Here is a 15581-nt window from a genome sequence, read left to right as displayed (position 1 = left end):
GAGTGCTGCTGCTTAGGAGACGGATTTATTAAGATTATTAGTAAGTGTTATTTGGAGGTGACTGAAATCGCTGGGTGAACTCCAGAGGATTAGCTTTCCAAAGATAGCAAAAGCAAAAAAAAAAAAAAAAAGCAACCCCAAACAAACAAGCCACCAGTACCAGTTGTGTTCATTTAATAAAGTCTCTGCACAGGATTAGCTCGCAAGCATTTGCTCGGGTTTTGTGGCCGGAGATATGGGGGAGGGGAAGGAGGAACCATCTTAGCGTGTAATTCCCCGAGCAAAAGCAAAGCTGCAGCACGGCGCCTGGCCCAGTTCACGGAGGAGGTGACGGGCTGCTCCGGGCAGGGCGGGCAGAGGAGGAATCACCTCTTCCTGGATTGCGGCGGATTTAGGGAGCCTAGCATGCAGCAACCGTGATGCAAAAATAACCCGTGCGAGGCAGCTCTGCCCCTGTCCCTGCAGAAAGGGCGCGAGCCTTAGGTAGGGCACTGACCCGAGACAGAGCGGCGGCCGGGGGGAAAAAGAGCAGCAATGGAAACGGGCAGCTCCTGTTCTCCAGCAAGAAGATCCCTAAGAGGATCTCCAAGTGCTTGCAGACGTGGATGTGCCACCCGCCGCCCCCGCGGGCCCATCCCGTGGGATGGAGGTGCTGTTCCTGACCCCGCCGGCAGGCCCGAGGCAGCGAGAAGTTGTCCGAATTTACAGGGAGCCAGCCAGATGGGAGCGGGGGGAAGGTGCGAAGAGGGGAAGGCAAAATCTGGAGGAAAAAGCCATCCAAAATCTGGAGGAAAGAGCTGTAGGGACCAACATAGCCTATGCCTGAATGTTGTTTTCCTGCCCAGATACTGTCCCTACAGGAGTTCCTCCCAAACGCTGCTGGTCCGTGGCACAGAACAGAGTGGGCCACATGGGAGCTCCACGCTGACCCTCGGCCTTCCGCAGAGCTGCGCTACCAGAGGAACAGTCACCCAGAGGAGAAGTGGCTTGTGTTGCTCCTCGGTGATTCGCTGGGGCCGCTTTGGGAAGTGGCAAGAGAGGCTGAGGGACTCTCTGGTCAAGCCAAGGTAATAAGAGCGGGAGAGATGAGGAGAAGGGGACCGTGAAAGCCAGTTTCCAGTGAAATCACTTGTTTTCTTTGATGGGAAGCTGCTTTCTTATCTCCTAAATCCACATTCCTTTTCTGAAGGACAGGAAGGTTCCTTTTCTGTCCTTCAGAAAAGTTCCTTATGCAGAGCTGGGATCTCATTCCTCAGCCAGGGGAAGAGGACAAGGCACTAAACTCTTTGGGGATAAGCTGTCACACACAGAAGAAGGATCAGGGGAATCCTGCAACTCGCCCAAGTGGAAGGGAAGGGGTAGGAACCCAGTGGTACAGTTTTATATCGAGTGGACAGGTCTGTCTGGTAACCCGTGGGCTTAATCCCGTGCAGAGACTGAAGGATATGTCAGCCGTGACTGAAATAGAAGCTAAGTGGGAGGTACAGAGCCCTGGATCCAGAGTAGCTAGCTTTTACAGGAGATGTCTTTGGTGCTAAAATTTGTATCACTAAAATTCTTGATTCCTAGGAAAGAGAAAGTACAAGAATATTGGACTAAGAAGGAGGGCAAAAGAAGAAAAAATAAAGAAAAAAGAGAGGGAGAAGGAGGGAGAGATTGCAGAATTTCAGGGTCATGTCCTCATCTCTTTCTGTTGGGCTCCAACTTTTTGATAGCAGTCATAATTTCCACATGAGAAACTGATAGTTGAAGAAGCTCTTTTGTTTCATAGGTAAAATGAAAGTATCCACATGAAAATAAAAGAAGCAGGGTTTTCCTTTTCTGTGACTTCTCCATGCATTAGAGAAACATCCTCAGCTCTCAGGAAACAAAAGCTAACATTTCTTTACAAAACTGCAAGGCACTTTGCAGTGGGAATAAAACCACTTCCTGGGGAGGGGAAGCAGAAAGGGAGGCACTGATTTCTTCTCCCTGGTCGCCAATGGCAGGATGCGTGGGAACAGCACCAAGCTGTGCCAGGGGAGGCGCAGACTGGACATCAGGAAACATTTCTTTACCAGCAGAGTGGTCAAACGCTGCGACAGGCTGCCTAGAGGTGGCTGATGCCCCACAGCTGTCAGTGTTCAAGAGGCATTTGGAGAATGCCCTCAGTAATCTGCTTGAACTTCTGGTCAGCCCTGAAGTGGTCAGGCAGCTGGAGGACATGATTTTGGAGGTCCCTTCCAACTGAGCTGTGCTGTTCTGTTCTGTTCTGTTCTGTTCTGTCCTATGGTCTGGGTCTGATCTGCTTTAACCCTCAATTTACTCTAAGGAGCTTATTGCTTTCATTCTCTGAAGCTGGTCGAGCAGGTGCAGGTCGCAATGCTGTGGCTGTGAATATATGGGGGGGCCCTAGCCTAGGCCCTGGGCTGACCGCTGGAGGATCTCACCAGCACAGAGAGAAATGCTGTGCATATGTCTACTGCCGGGCTATGTATGCCCATTAGTCTGCCAGAAAGAGGAAAACAGGTAAAGGGCCTCGATTCCGTATCCCCGTGTGGCACTGATTCACAACATCTCCAGAAATAATCTAGCCCCATTAGTGAGGATCATTGGGTAGCTCTAATTTACATCAGAGAACCCAGTGCCCCATGACTGGTGACACCAAAGGTGCTTTAAGGCCACCTCTGTCCTTGGACTTAATACGTACACAGAACATAGCCGAGATTAAGGGTCTGTCTCCCTCTGTGATAAATAGCCACTTTTATGGGACTGTGGCCACGAGTCCAATTTAACACTATAAAGTAATTTTCTGTGACAATTCATATTCCAGCATCGTCACTCTCATCTTCCTCTCTATCTGATATTTTTTAGTGTTTGGTATCGTGCCTAATACAGAGAGATTGCAATGAACTGGATGAGACATTTAATAAAGGAGATGTCTGGAAAATGAGAAGGTTTTTTATCTCTGAAAAAGTCTTCCAGTGATTTGTTGGAACATCCTATTTCAGAATGGGCTTGGCTTAGAAGGGCCACAGTTGTATGATTTGTCCTCAGTAGAAATTAGAGCCTCTCCGTATTTTTATGAGGCTGAGTGATTAGTTTTTGAGTTATTCATTATGGACTGCTGAACCTCTCAGGACTCCATGAGCTCTTTATGAGCCATATAAAAGGATGCAGACTCTCTAGCAGAGACGAGAAATTCCCAGGAGAAGAGAGATTTGGAACAAAAGTGAGATGGACAGAAAGAGATGGAGAAGGTAAACTTCTAAAGCCTGGAACAAAAGCAGGTTCTTTAACAGCCTGACAACTATCTAGACTCCTGCAAGTGAGGAGCAGAGCGGGCTGTACTGAGAATGTTTAGAAGAAAGCACAAGACTATCCTGCAGAGTTTTATTTCGTATCTGATTTGAAAGGCTTTATGTCAGCAGGAGAAGCCTGGAAGGTTTGTTTTCTAGGGCTTTCTCCAACCCGTGACCCTGAAAGAAATATGCCTGCTACCTTCAGTGGACCCACGCATGTTATTGACTTGCAGGATGCTCTCCAAAAGAAGAGTCATTTGTTCAAAATAGCCTGTTTACAACCAGCAGGACATAAAGATCAAACTGAAAAAAGCGCAAAATCACTCTTTCTGCAAAGCTACAAAACAATGAATTTAAAGAAAATGCACAAACAGAAACTGTATGTACTGTAACTGCCTCGGTAAATGCCTGGGTCTCTCAATAAATGCCTTTAGGATTTCGAGACTGGTTAGGAAAGGCATTGCATAGCAAAGCTCTTTCTTACAGAGAGACAATTTCATAAATGCCACCTGCTGATTGGGAACTTGGCTAAAACTTCCTGGGCTCCACGTGTCTTACAGGATGCAGCTTATTTTCCTACCTGGAAGCAAAGTCTGGTAGAGCTGCACGTTAAATGGAATGGAACAGGGCCAAAGCTGGCTAAATAATGGAAATGTATTTGCGAATATTTATTCAGGCAAAATATTGCCAAAATTCACAATATTATTGATAATGAATTATTTAACCGGCTCCAGACAAACACTCCGACAGGATCCCTGGCTGTGCCGTTCTGCCAACACACATCATGCGCATACAAGCGCTCCCTCCGCAGTCAGTGCCGAAGCTCGCTCAGCTTGCCGGTATCCGAGCAAGGAGCGGGCTCTGCTGCTGTCAGCTGGGTCAGTTTCGAAGGACTGATAATGACGGCTCAGGCAGGGACAGGCTGAGGCAGGGATGCAGGCAGAGCTGGATACGTCGGTGGGGATGCACGGTTCGCCGTCTGGGACAAAGCCAACTCCAAAGGGCTGTGTCTGTGCTCTCTCTTTAGTCCATCTCCTGTTTTCAGGCAAGCTTTCCACAAACACAAGTTCAGGCCTCCTCGACATCTAAAATTTCTCCTTCGGCTTCGGATCCCGGCGCTGCCCGTTGGGGTACCTGCAGCATTGCAGGCGGCAGGCCCGCCGTGCGGCCGTGCAGACACACGCGGTGCCGCGCGTAGTGGCTGCAGGTGCTCGTGCTCCTGCACGCAGCGTCAGCCCGGCGTGCGTGTGTCTCCTCCCCATGTCAGCAGCAGTTCACCAGCCGTGTTTTCTCCCTTTGGCCGGAGGACGTCTGCCTGGGCTCCCGCCCAGATCTGCTCTTTAAGGGCAGAGGCAGCGCTAAGCGAGGAAGTTGTGCATATTTCAGGCAGGTTTAGGGACGTTTGTTCCAGACAGAGCCTGCTTGTTGATCTCACTTGTCGTTCTTCCACATAACACACACAGCTCAGGTCAGCCCTCTCCTCTCGGCCCTGGCCTGCTTGTGCAGAGGCTGCTTCCAGCCCGGGTCATGCGTTCCCCCCTCTCCCTCCCACCACTGCCAAGCCTGTTCCCTCCATGCGGGTTTAATGAGAGGCCCACCATGGCAATCAGAGCCCTCCAGTCACCGCTGAAGCCAAGGTCAAGCCCGGGGCAGGAATTGTCCACAAATACACACACCAGAGCGAGGGGAAGGAAAGAACAATAAGAGGCATTTACTTGCAATGTACTTGAGTGCTTGAGAGAAGCTGTCCCCCCAGATTGCTGAGTCAGCAGCGGCTGACAAATTAGTCAACAGGATGACTGGGCCTCAGCTCCTGGCAATTAGCATCGACAAAGCTTTGTGTGTGCCTCTGTGTTTTCCCATTAGCTGTGGCTTGCACGCCCGCGGAGGGAGGAGGGATTGGGGAAGGAAATGGCTTGCTTTGACTTCGCAAACACATGGAATTTGCATTCCCAAGGTCGCGCAGCAGTCATTTGGCTTCCTGTTTCAGCATCTTTGCAGGCTGTAGCCGTTATGAATAAAGTCTGCCGAGAGCCTCTGAGGAGGGAGGTGCATCAACACAGCTGGAGGAAGGGTGGGCCCTGAATGGCAGCAGCAGAGGCGCTTTCGATTAGGAAGGGTGTAGTTTAACTGACCTGCTTGGCCAGCAAAACCAAGTAATATTGGCAACGGTCAGGTAGAGGAGTTTACTGGGGAGAATGGGATAGCTAATACCCATATTCAGTGTTAGAAGAAGAAGGGTGTCACAGATCTAGAGTGAGCGGATTTGGCAGAGCTCAGTGATGAAACGATAGATGGAGACAGAGGGGGATCAGCACTGGAATAAAAGGGGATTCTGCAGGTCAGGAGTTCAGTGTCTTGTCAAAGGGATTCGGGAAGCCAGGGGCTAAAAGGTGGGGCTGCAGGTCAGGATTAAGCTGAACCTAAGAGCTGAATTCTGTCACCGCTTGGCAGAGGTCACTGCCTCCAAAGCAGGCTGCAGGGGTCACGGCCCACGCTGTGAACAATGACATTTCCTGGATTCAGCTCCACTGGAACTACAAACACACTTTGTTGTTAAAATCCTGTGAATCTCCTCTTGCCTTTCCGATCTTCCACACCAGGTCACCAGTGCTCTCAGACAGGGTGTGAGTTAAAAGTATGCAGAAGGCCCTGGAGGAGAGGTCAAGTCCATCTGCTTTTTTAACCTTCCCTTCATCCACTGCACATATCCCTCCCTGGAAAGTCCAACTCTGCCATACCATCATCCTCATTCCCAGTTGGCTGGTCACTGTGGTTTAGGGAAAGTCCAGCTGTGCTCCCAGCTCTGAAAGGCCCAGCTTTGACTTAGGAGGGCTTGGTGGGCATCTTTCTGGGTGCTGGGAGACCTGCTGGTCTGCACTGAGGCTCTCTCAAAAGCTGAGCTCAGCTGAGAGCAGCAGAAGCGTCCCAGCTCTCAGTCCTGTTCACAAGGGTATATAAAATACAAGGCAGTCTTTATATCCACAGCATGCTCCTGTGCTGAGTGCAGCTGGAATCCCGGGGCCGCAAATCCTGCTGCTGAGAGCCTAGCAACAAGTGGATGTACCTGCTTAAGCCTTTAAGGATGGGTTAATGGAGGTGAAAGTCGGTCAGAGTGTTTTATTTTCCGAGTTCGTTGGGTTTCTTTCTAGGAACCGTAATGCTCGGTTTGTAAGCCTTTGTATCCACAGTCGAGCAGAGCCATATCCCTTTACACTCCCGTGTGCTGTGCTGACCCTGAGACGGGTCATTCCCGCTTCGCTAGCAGGCGAGCGGCCTCAGCCTGCCTCCTGTTATCGTCGTCCCACACCAAGCTTTCTGGAAATACCAGCTGGCATCTCACTGCATCGTCAGGTGTCTGAATAGCTTCTGAATCTGGGTCTCTCTTCCTCTGTGCTTCAATTCTTCCCCCACAAGAGGGTCTAACTGTGGTTTGTGTCAGGGTGGGCTCTGCTGTAGGCCCTCACGGGCTCCAGGCACGAACGTGGCCGCTGAGGAGCTGTGGCCACCCGGTGCTCCCGCCGAGCTGTGGGGTCGGGCCTTCCTTCTGCGCCTCGGACACGGCGGCGTCACACACCACTGGGCTGTGCCTGACCATTGCCGCTGGGTCTGAGCTTCAAAACCGTAACCTGTGCCTTTCGCCACCCTGCCAGCCCACAGGAAGCAAATCCACTTCATCTGGGCCTCGAAGCATTGCAGACGCACAGAAAGGACAGCGAATTGCGTGGGCCTGGAGTTCTGCGGTACCAAGAAATGTCACACAGAGGCCTTGTTGCTGTGGCCTTGCACCTTGCAGAAAAAATCAGGGCTGTCTAACCTTGTTTACACATGTAATTTGTCAGATATGGATGCCATGAGGAACCATGGACAAAGATCAGCTGAGTTCTCTCTCATTTAACCTTCCCGGTGAATGTCAAAAAGTGGGTTGGTTATTGCTTCATGACAGGCACTGGAGTTCAAGGCAGATTCACTGCCAATTCAGGCCCTCAGTTTTCGTTACAGCATTGTGCAACTCTTACCTCTGGTCTTTCAACAACAGATCTCAGGGATGGCCTTGTCTGGTGGCAGGATGGTACGGGAGGAGAGGGACTGCGTGTTTCTAGGACATGCCACTATTTGCATTCTGGGGTGCTGGTTCGTGGGAAATCTGCTTACCTTTTCTCAGCATCGTGCTTTGGATCTAGCTGCCAGGGCCAATTCCATTTCTGGGAGAGAAGCATCCAGGTCTCAGCGTGAGTGATACCACCAATACTGCTTCTCGTTGTGCTAAGCAGTGCCTGCATTCCCACCAGAAACAGAAGAAATGACATACCTGATGATAACTGTGATTCTCTGAGATGCTCTACTTCACATGGGCCTTGTGACTGTTGCCAGAACCCCCAGCCAACACAGCCACCAAGCTATAGGGGAACACAAAGTTTCCACTGCTCTGCTTTTTCTTCCCAACTTTGGAGTACCAGAACCACACAGATCTTGCACAGCGCTGCCAAACATAGTTGTTTAAAACATCCAGACATGTTCACAGGAGGTACATGTGTAACTGCAGCAAGATCCAGAGTTAGTGCAGCATTTGAAAGAACAACTGAAGGGTTGCCTCATCAGGACATCATAAGGAAAAATACATCAAAGACCAGGCAGTGCTCAGGTGTCATAAGGAGGACAAGGGTATCTAAGATACTATAACTTTGGGAGTTCTGCTGCCTCTGTCTGGCTGTGTTTTATTCCAAATGAGCTATGCTTCATGCAGGGAACAAGCTAAGGATGGGTACAGTGCCAGGGTACAGAATAATTTTAGTAATGCTGAATTATGACAGATTTTTACTAGCAGTAATTCACATTGCTGTCCTGAGGCATGCTCCTAAAGGCAGCTGCTTTCAGGAAATGGCCTACAAATAACACTCTCCCTGTCTGGCTGGTACCCACTCTCTCTCCTCTGCTCTTCAAAGTGAATAGTTTTCTGATGGAAGGCACTAAGTTAATTTTGGAGTCTAAAAGGTACATGCAGGACAGGGCAAGTTGCTTTAACATAGCCCTGACATTATTCCTCCTGCCCTCCTGGAAGTAATGTGTCTGAGGAATGCAATGGCCTCGTTTCGGAGCTGGCAAGCGGTGCCATTCGTAGTGTTGATACTTGTCCCAGTGGGACTCAGGCTGAGAATTTTCCATCCTTCCCTTGCCCAGTTCATTTTGTCCAGAGTGCCAGAAAGCTGTCAAACGGCATTTTTGTAACTATCAATCTAGACTGGGCTGGACCTGGTGACACGGAGGTGAAAGGATCTGGAGTCTGTTTTCCTGTCCTGCTAAGCTAGCCAATATCTCCTTGTGCTTCGTCGGGGGGTTAGCTCTGATAATGTCAGTATGAATATTTTGCTGCTGTTTAGCTAATAGCTACATTTCCTGTTGCAAAATCATGTAAAGAGAAATAAGGGGAGAAAGCTGCCGTGCCAGGAGCCAAAGGCACAGCTCTGTCTCTTTTAAGGTGTGCTCGTTCCATAGCCCGGCTCTTTAACGTCAGGTCTGACATAAGGTTGTCTGACCGCGTCAAACAAACGTGTCCCTGAAAAATATGTTTTTACAATCCAAATTCTTGAGATTATCATTTCACCATTTTTGTCCAGCTGTTTTTTGGTCTCGGATGCCATACGCAGAGCAGATCCAACTCAAAAAGAACGCAAGGACTGTAGTATCTCAGTGAGAAGCAGTTAACCCCCCTAATATCAATGGTAAAAATAATTAAGTCTTTCTACTTCTCTAGTGTGTTCCATCTGAGGGTCTCAAAGCATTTTAACAAGCATTAATTAATTACACTTTTCATCTCCTCCCTGAGGCTTTTTCTGTGCTGGAGGTGGTTCAGTCCAGTTTGGTAGATGTGGCTGTTGAAATCACAACTGATTCTCTAACCAGCAGTTAAAAACTGCCTCCAGAAATCTTCCTTTCTTACAACTGCTGCCCTTTCATCCCACAAGTGTGCTTCCCAGGCTTAGTTTGCTGGATGATTTCTCTTCCTCTGGCCTGTGCAGGCTCAGATCTGCAGGTCCCATCTCCTCGCTGTGCCCTGTGCTGGGTGGGCTGTGACCCTGGCACGACGCCCAGCAGCCGAACTGACCCGAGCCCCAGAACCACTGAAGTGTTAAAGACGCTTAAAGCCACTTTTGGCTTCCACAGCCTCCCCCCACCCCCAGTTTGACTGGGGGATCTGGGCTAGGAAGAAATGGAAAGAGAAGGGATAAGGATCACTCAGTGCAAATATTTGAAAAGTAAATATTTGGGTGAGCATTTTAATTTGAAATATGCCAAGTGTTTATGAAGAAAATACAGAAATTGCTTCTCCCATTGCTGAAATCCAGTCATTCTTAGAGTTGAGTAGGACAAATGTTTAACAGCACAGGGCAGCACTTGCACTGTCTTTTAAGGAAGGGAGGAATCAGATTATATCCAGCTGAAACTGGACAGGAAACTGAAGAAAGTAGAAATTAGCTATCCAAACTGGAAGGCATTCATTGGGATTCATTTCCAATTTTAATGGAAATTATCAAATAATCTTTAATCATAATTAATATGTTGTATTATTTGACTTTTTAGAAACAGTGACAATAAAAATAGTAAAAGTAATAAATAAACAGCTATGCTCAGTATGCAGCAAGCCTTGGGGCTTTTGTTGGCAAAGGAAACTGTTGAAATACTTTTGAATTGATATTTATGTAACATCTTTTGTCTTGGGGATCCCAAACTATATCACCAACTGCAGCATTGAAAAGCTTGTGAGCAAGGCAAGCCATATGTTGTTTTGTTAACAATATCCTTTTGGAAATCATCTGTAGCATTTCTAATTAGAAGTATGTAGTGGAAAGTATTTGATTTCATTAATTAGAGTTCAATACTGTGCATTCCTCACGTAGAAACCAAAGCAACTGGCACGTTATAAATATGCTGGCATATAGAATAATAGGATGAATTAATAATTGAATAACGTGTACTGCTAACTGTGTATCACATGCTTCTTCCAGAGCAAAGTACTTTACAAAGGCTGGTGGTAATAAAGAATGATCCTTTCAGTTAATTAGAAATGTACGCTCTGTTCCTGAGATACACAATTATCATTCTTCGAATCCTACGGTTTCTTTGTGTTTAATGCATTTTACTGTCTGCATGTTACAGGTAACGTAACAAAAGGGATAAATTCAACTGTACACAATCAGTGGCAACTTAGGGACAAATTCAAGTCTCTTGATCCTGTCTCTCCACACTGGAAACAGTGCTCCTCTCTGTTTCACTGGACAAGGAACACAGGGCTGGAAGAAAGGCTTATATAGGATGACCTTCAGGGTCATCCTCTCCTGTCCCCTGCCATCAGGGGAAACGTGTCCGATCGCGGCTTTTGTGCCCGTGACAAAGAAAGCATGAGTCACACTTCCCTGCTGGACACCAGGCTGTTCATTGAGACAGTTCAGGTCGCCTTGGAGAAAAAAGGAAAGGGTGGGTTCTTAATGCAGTTTGCAGTGGGAAAAGGCTGGCGTGGTTTGTGCTCTGGGATTAGAGGAGAATGGCAGCCTTCCAGGCTCAGGTGCTGGGAGTTTAAAATCCTGTTGCTGCTGAGTAGGGTTTTGCTCACAGACTTGGCTTCAGCCCTGTGCTTCCCGGCCATGTCAAACAGTACTTTGTGAAGGCTAGAAGGCTCCCTTTGTACACAGCGAAAGGTAAATTCAGCAAGCATCTTGTAAGAGTATCATGCAGATCACCTTTTAAACTGGTGCCTGACTTTAGTTAGGGTGAAGACAGGACTGGAAGATCATCCAGTTCATCCCTTGTTCCCAGAGAGGACAGCATTCCCGGCAGATGCTAGCTGAAATGTTCCTGAGGCTTTCTGATGAGAGACTCCACATCCTTCCCTTCCTCTTCATCAAAACAGCTATCGCCCCCCCAGCCACGATGTTGGGCCATGGTGTCCCACCTCTGTGCTCTGTATGAGCTAGCCCTACCTGAAAGGTGTCCACAGGTCCCCGCGTGGGCTTGGTCCAGCTTGCCACAGCTTTATATCATGTTAGTGGGTATGCACAGCCGTTAGCAAGGCCACAGTGGCAAAGTCCTCGCTCTGAGGGCTGGGCAGCCTCCTCAGTTTGTACCGACTCCCTGTGCAGATGTTTTCCTGCATGATGGCGCAGTGCTCAGCAGGCAGCCAGCGCACAGAAAGTAATCGATTCTGTAGGCACTTTTATTCTTTCTCGTTTTACTGTCGAGGGGATGGGAATACACAAAACTTGTGAGGATCTCACCCCCTTCTCACTGCCCACTGCAGAGCTGCTATCTACTAATCTATTTTCTCCTCATCATATAAATAGTTACAGAGCTAAAGCTCCCCAAACCTTGAAATGAATCACAGCGTGTAGCAGCATCGCTGATCGTGCTACTCATCGCTTTCGCTTCGATCCTCCCCACCTGGGTTCCTGGCTGCAAACTTTCAGAGCACGAGAGGAGCTGGAGCTGGATGGCAGGGACAGGCAAGAAGAGGGGGCAGCAGGGACGGGGAAGCGGCTGATTGACAGCAAAAGGATTGTAGGGACACTGATGAAGCTGGGAAAAGCACATGCAGTCACAGAAGCACTCTCCTACGGAATCTGGATCAGAATAATTATTTCTGCATACCGACATTTCTCAGCTGTCAGCTTACAGCTGTGAAATCCATTGGCAAGGTGTACGTCACTGTTTGTCTTCAGCAGTACAAGCATCTGAAAAAACATCGAGCCTTCTAATGGTGCTAAACCCCTTGTCCATAAGCTTAGGCTAAGGAAGACTGGAGAGGGAAGGTAGGGGGTGAAGTCTGGGTTTGGGTTCAAGTCAGGCTGAAAGAAAGGCCGATGCTGTCCTCATTCACTGAGCACCGCTCAGTGCACCGGAGTAGCAGGGGGCTGAGGGGGGAATGAGAGTGAAGCATTGTGTTGCTGCATTCCTCACATCTTTAGTTTGGAGTGCTGGCCTCTGCAATATTTATACTTAAATGCAGGTTTTTAAAATGCTGTTTATAAGAGGTGCTGGAATTAGCGATGTTGCTGTCGTTTCCCCAGCCGTGTTAGCAACACCTGCCTCTGCTTTGTGTTGCCCAGCGCGAGCTGGTGAAACTCTTACTCACCCGAGTGAGCGGTTGGGGCAATCAAAGTATATCGAGTCTTTATTTTCCTTTCTAAAGTTAGATCTTATCAAACGTCAGATGTGATGTCATGGTGCTCTGTGATCTTCCTCGCTTCATCCCTGCATGTGCTCAGACACAGATGGAGCCCCGAGGGGCTGCCCGAGCCCTGCTGCTGTGTCAGAGCTGTTCCGAGAGAGCTGGGTCTGTCTGTGGGGCCCGAGGAGGATTCCCCGTCTGAAGATGCTTGACCGAAGCAGGCTGGAGGGGATAATCGGGCACTAACCTCTCCTTCTCCCATCCCCCTGCTTGGACAGCCATGGGAACTAATAGGCCTTTTCCTGCCTAAGGTCTCTGATTCACAAAACTTTCTGTGGCGGATGCGGTGCCAGGAGGCGGAGGGGTTATTCTGGGGCAGATTCCTTTTCATTTGTTTTGTTTTCCTCTTTCTATAGCAGTGTGGCAATCCCGGTCCTGGCAGCGGCGATGCCCCGAGGGCAGGGAGAGGAGCGGCTGCAGAGGCCAGAGAGGATTCATCTGGCTGTGCGTCCTCTCCGGCTGCGCACCAGCTGGGGCCGGGGCAGAAGTGCCTCCGGCTCATTCAGAGTTGACCCAAGGTTATTTTTAGCTCCTTAATGCTCTTTCGAAGCCCCCCGGAGCTTATTTCTCTCCGCCTAGCAAATGGCGCTTTGTGAGCTACTCAGCCACAGGTTAGAAAGCGCTGAAAAAAGAGTCAAAGGGCAGCCAGCGCAGGTACTCCTAGGAGAGAGGCACTTGAGAGGTCAGGAAATGCCTGGGACGGGGGTAGGAGCCCCTCCGTGCGGCTGGGTGGTGGGGCTCGGGGCTGGGAGAGCGCGTGGAGGCGGCACAGGAGGAAAGAGGACAGGGTAAAGGAAGAGCAGGAAAAGCGATGGGGAGAAAGGATAAGAAGAGATGTTGTGGTACACCAAAGGAGCTAAGTGAGGTGAAGGAGGATGTGCGCTGCTGGAGCATGGCTGAGAAAAAGAGGGAAGAGGAACGGAGAGCGTTTTGTACTTCCCTCACACTGTGAATCTGGGCATCTCTCACCAGAGGGCTGTGGGCTTCCTCACCCGTGGGGATGCCTCCTTGCCAGGGGCAGGGCCACAACTACCTACTGCCTTCTCACCGGGGTGGGAGCTCCCCTGTGTAACACGCTCCAGGTGACCCTGCTTGAGCAGGGGCTTGGATTAGATATCTCTGGAGGCCCCTTCCAACCCCAGCCATTCTGTGATTCACATGAAAGGAGGAGGATGCTTCTTGGAGAAAGGCAGCTCTCAGTTGCAGAAAGAGAATCAAGGCAGCCAGCGTGGAGAGGCTTTCCTGGGGAGCTGTGCACAACCTGTGCTGGCTCCTGCCTGGGAGAGAATCAGGTGAGGTCTTAAGCTGGGACCAAACCCTAGGAATATGGCCAAAACAGGAGCTTAGGATCTAAAACTCACCCGTACCCCGCACTGGTAGAAAGCGCTGCGGCTATCACTCAGGCAGTAAGTAGAGTAACAACTGCTGAGGTGCTCAGCTGCTGAGGGCCTGAGTACAGGGGACCCCGAGGGCCCGTGTCATCTCTGCCTGCACGTGGCAGTGCGTCTGCTTGTGCATTTGTAGGTTTGGCAGTTTCACGTGCTGGATTTGAGCTTTCCAAGCTATACAGAACATATCCTCACTGTGCCCCCAGGAGGAGGGGTTGCGCCTCACCGTCCTCCTCCTTCCCAGCTGGGGAACCGACCTGCTCCTGTGCGAGGCACGGCGAGCCTTTCCCCATTGCCCTTCCATGGGGTGAGGAACCTGCTCGCGCTTCCCTTCCCTAGGGGGGGACCCGCAGAGGAGCATTTGGGTGGCTCCGTTGGTTACTGTAGCAGCCTGGATGCTTTCAGCCAGGGCAGAAATAACCTGCCCAAAATAAAACGGCTCCCTCTCCGCGCCGTCCCCACCTCCTCCCCGTAGCTGCTCTTTACAGTAGCTCCTTCTCAGCTTTCCGAAGCCCCAGCTGCGGGTGCCCGTCTCAGGCAGGGGAAGCGGGTTGCCTGGATACAGTCCCTTTGATGAGCAGTGCAGTCCCCCTGGAAATGAGGCTGCTGCCCGCCCTCCCCCTTCCTTCCCTTCCCCAGCACTGCTGCTGAGTGTGGAAGATGGATTTGAGTCCCTCGAGGGCTTTCGGATGCAAAAAAAGGGAGAGGGGGAAAGAAGGCGAAGCGTGGAGGATGTCAGCATTCCCCCTCTCCAAAAAGGAACAGAAGGAGGGCCAGGAAGCTGCCCTGCCCTGTGCTGGAGGCTGGAGGCATGAAGCTGGTGCAATCCTGTGGAAGTGGATCCCACACCTGAACTGAGCCAAGAAGCCGCTCCGAAACGTGCGTCACGAGCAGTGATGTTGGCTCTAATTGACACAGTCCAGCAAGGGCAAGCCCAGTGAGGTTACCCAGCTGTCAGGGTAATCATCGCTCTGAAAATGAAGTTGCACAGAGAGGGGCAGAGTTGGGGAGGGATAAAATGATTCCCATTCCTCCTGGCCTGTCTTGCTGCACAGTTTCACAATTACACAGCTTCCTTTGCACCAGACAGCTTCCTCTGGCTCGTGCTGCTAGAAAAATTGGCTAATGGGGAAAGGCACCGTGATGCGCCTAGAGGTGTCTAAGCCATAAGCACCACAGGGAAGTGTTCAGATTGCTTCAGAGGGTCTAACCAGGACAAATATGAGAAAGATGAAAGAACATTTACTATCAAAATCAGAAGAAATATTAATGTCAGTCTTTTTTTGCTTGTTTTATTTCATTTTTCTCAATGCAAAAGGCCACGCTTGTTCCATTTCTGGATAACAAGTACGCACACTGAAAATCCTTACAAAGGAGAATTCCTCAGCAACATTACAAAGGAAAATTCTGTACTTGAAAGCTATATTACAAAAAGCACTCTCATACTCAACCCATCTGTCTTCAGTGCTGCGTCCACCTTCCCCGTAAGCATCCAACTGGAGCCAATTCCAGAGAAAGGTAGCAGATGAAAAGTAAAATACAAATGTTATTTCAGAACCAGAAGGAGAAAAACAAATCCCTACACTAGGGCTCATTTTCTGGGGATGCCCTGCCAGGAGCTCTGTGTCCCCTCGCTCGGGCAGGGAGGCGCGGTGGCAACGCCTCCGCCGGGGCTGGTGCTGCATGGTC

The sequence above is a fragment of the Anser cygnoides genome, chromosome 5, assembly GCF_040182565.1.
Source record: "Anser cygnoides isolate HZ-2024a breed goose chromosome 5, Taihu_goose_T2T_genome, whole genome shotgun sequence".
Classification (NCBI taxonomy): domain Eukaryota; kingdom Metazoa; phylum Chordata; class Aves; order Anseriformes; family Anatidae; genus Anser; species Anser cygnoides.
This window is presented reverse-complemented; position numbering follows the sequence as displayed.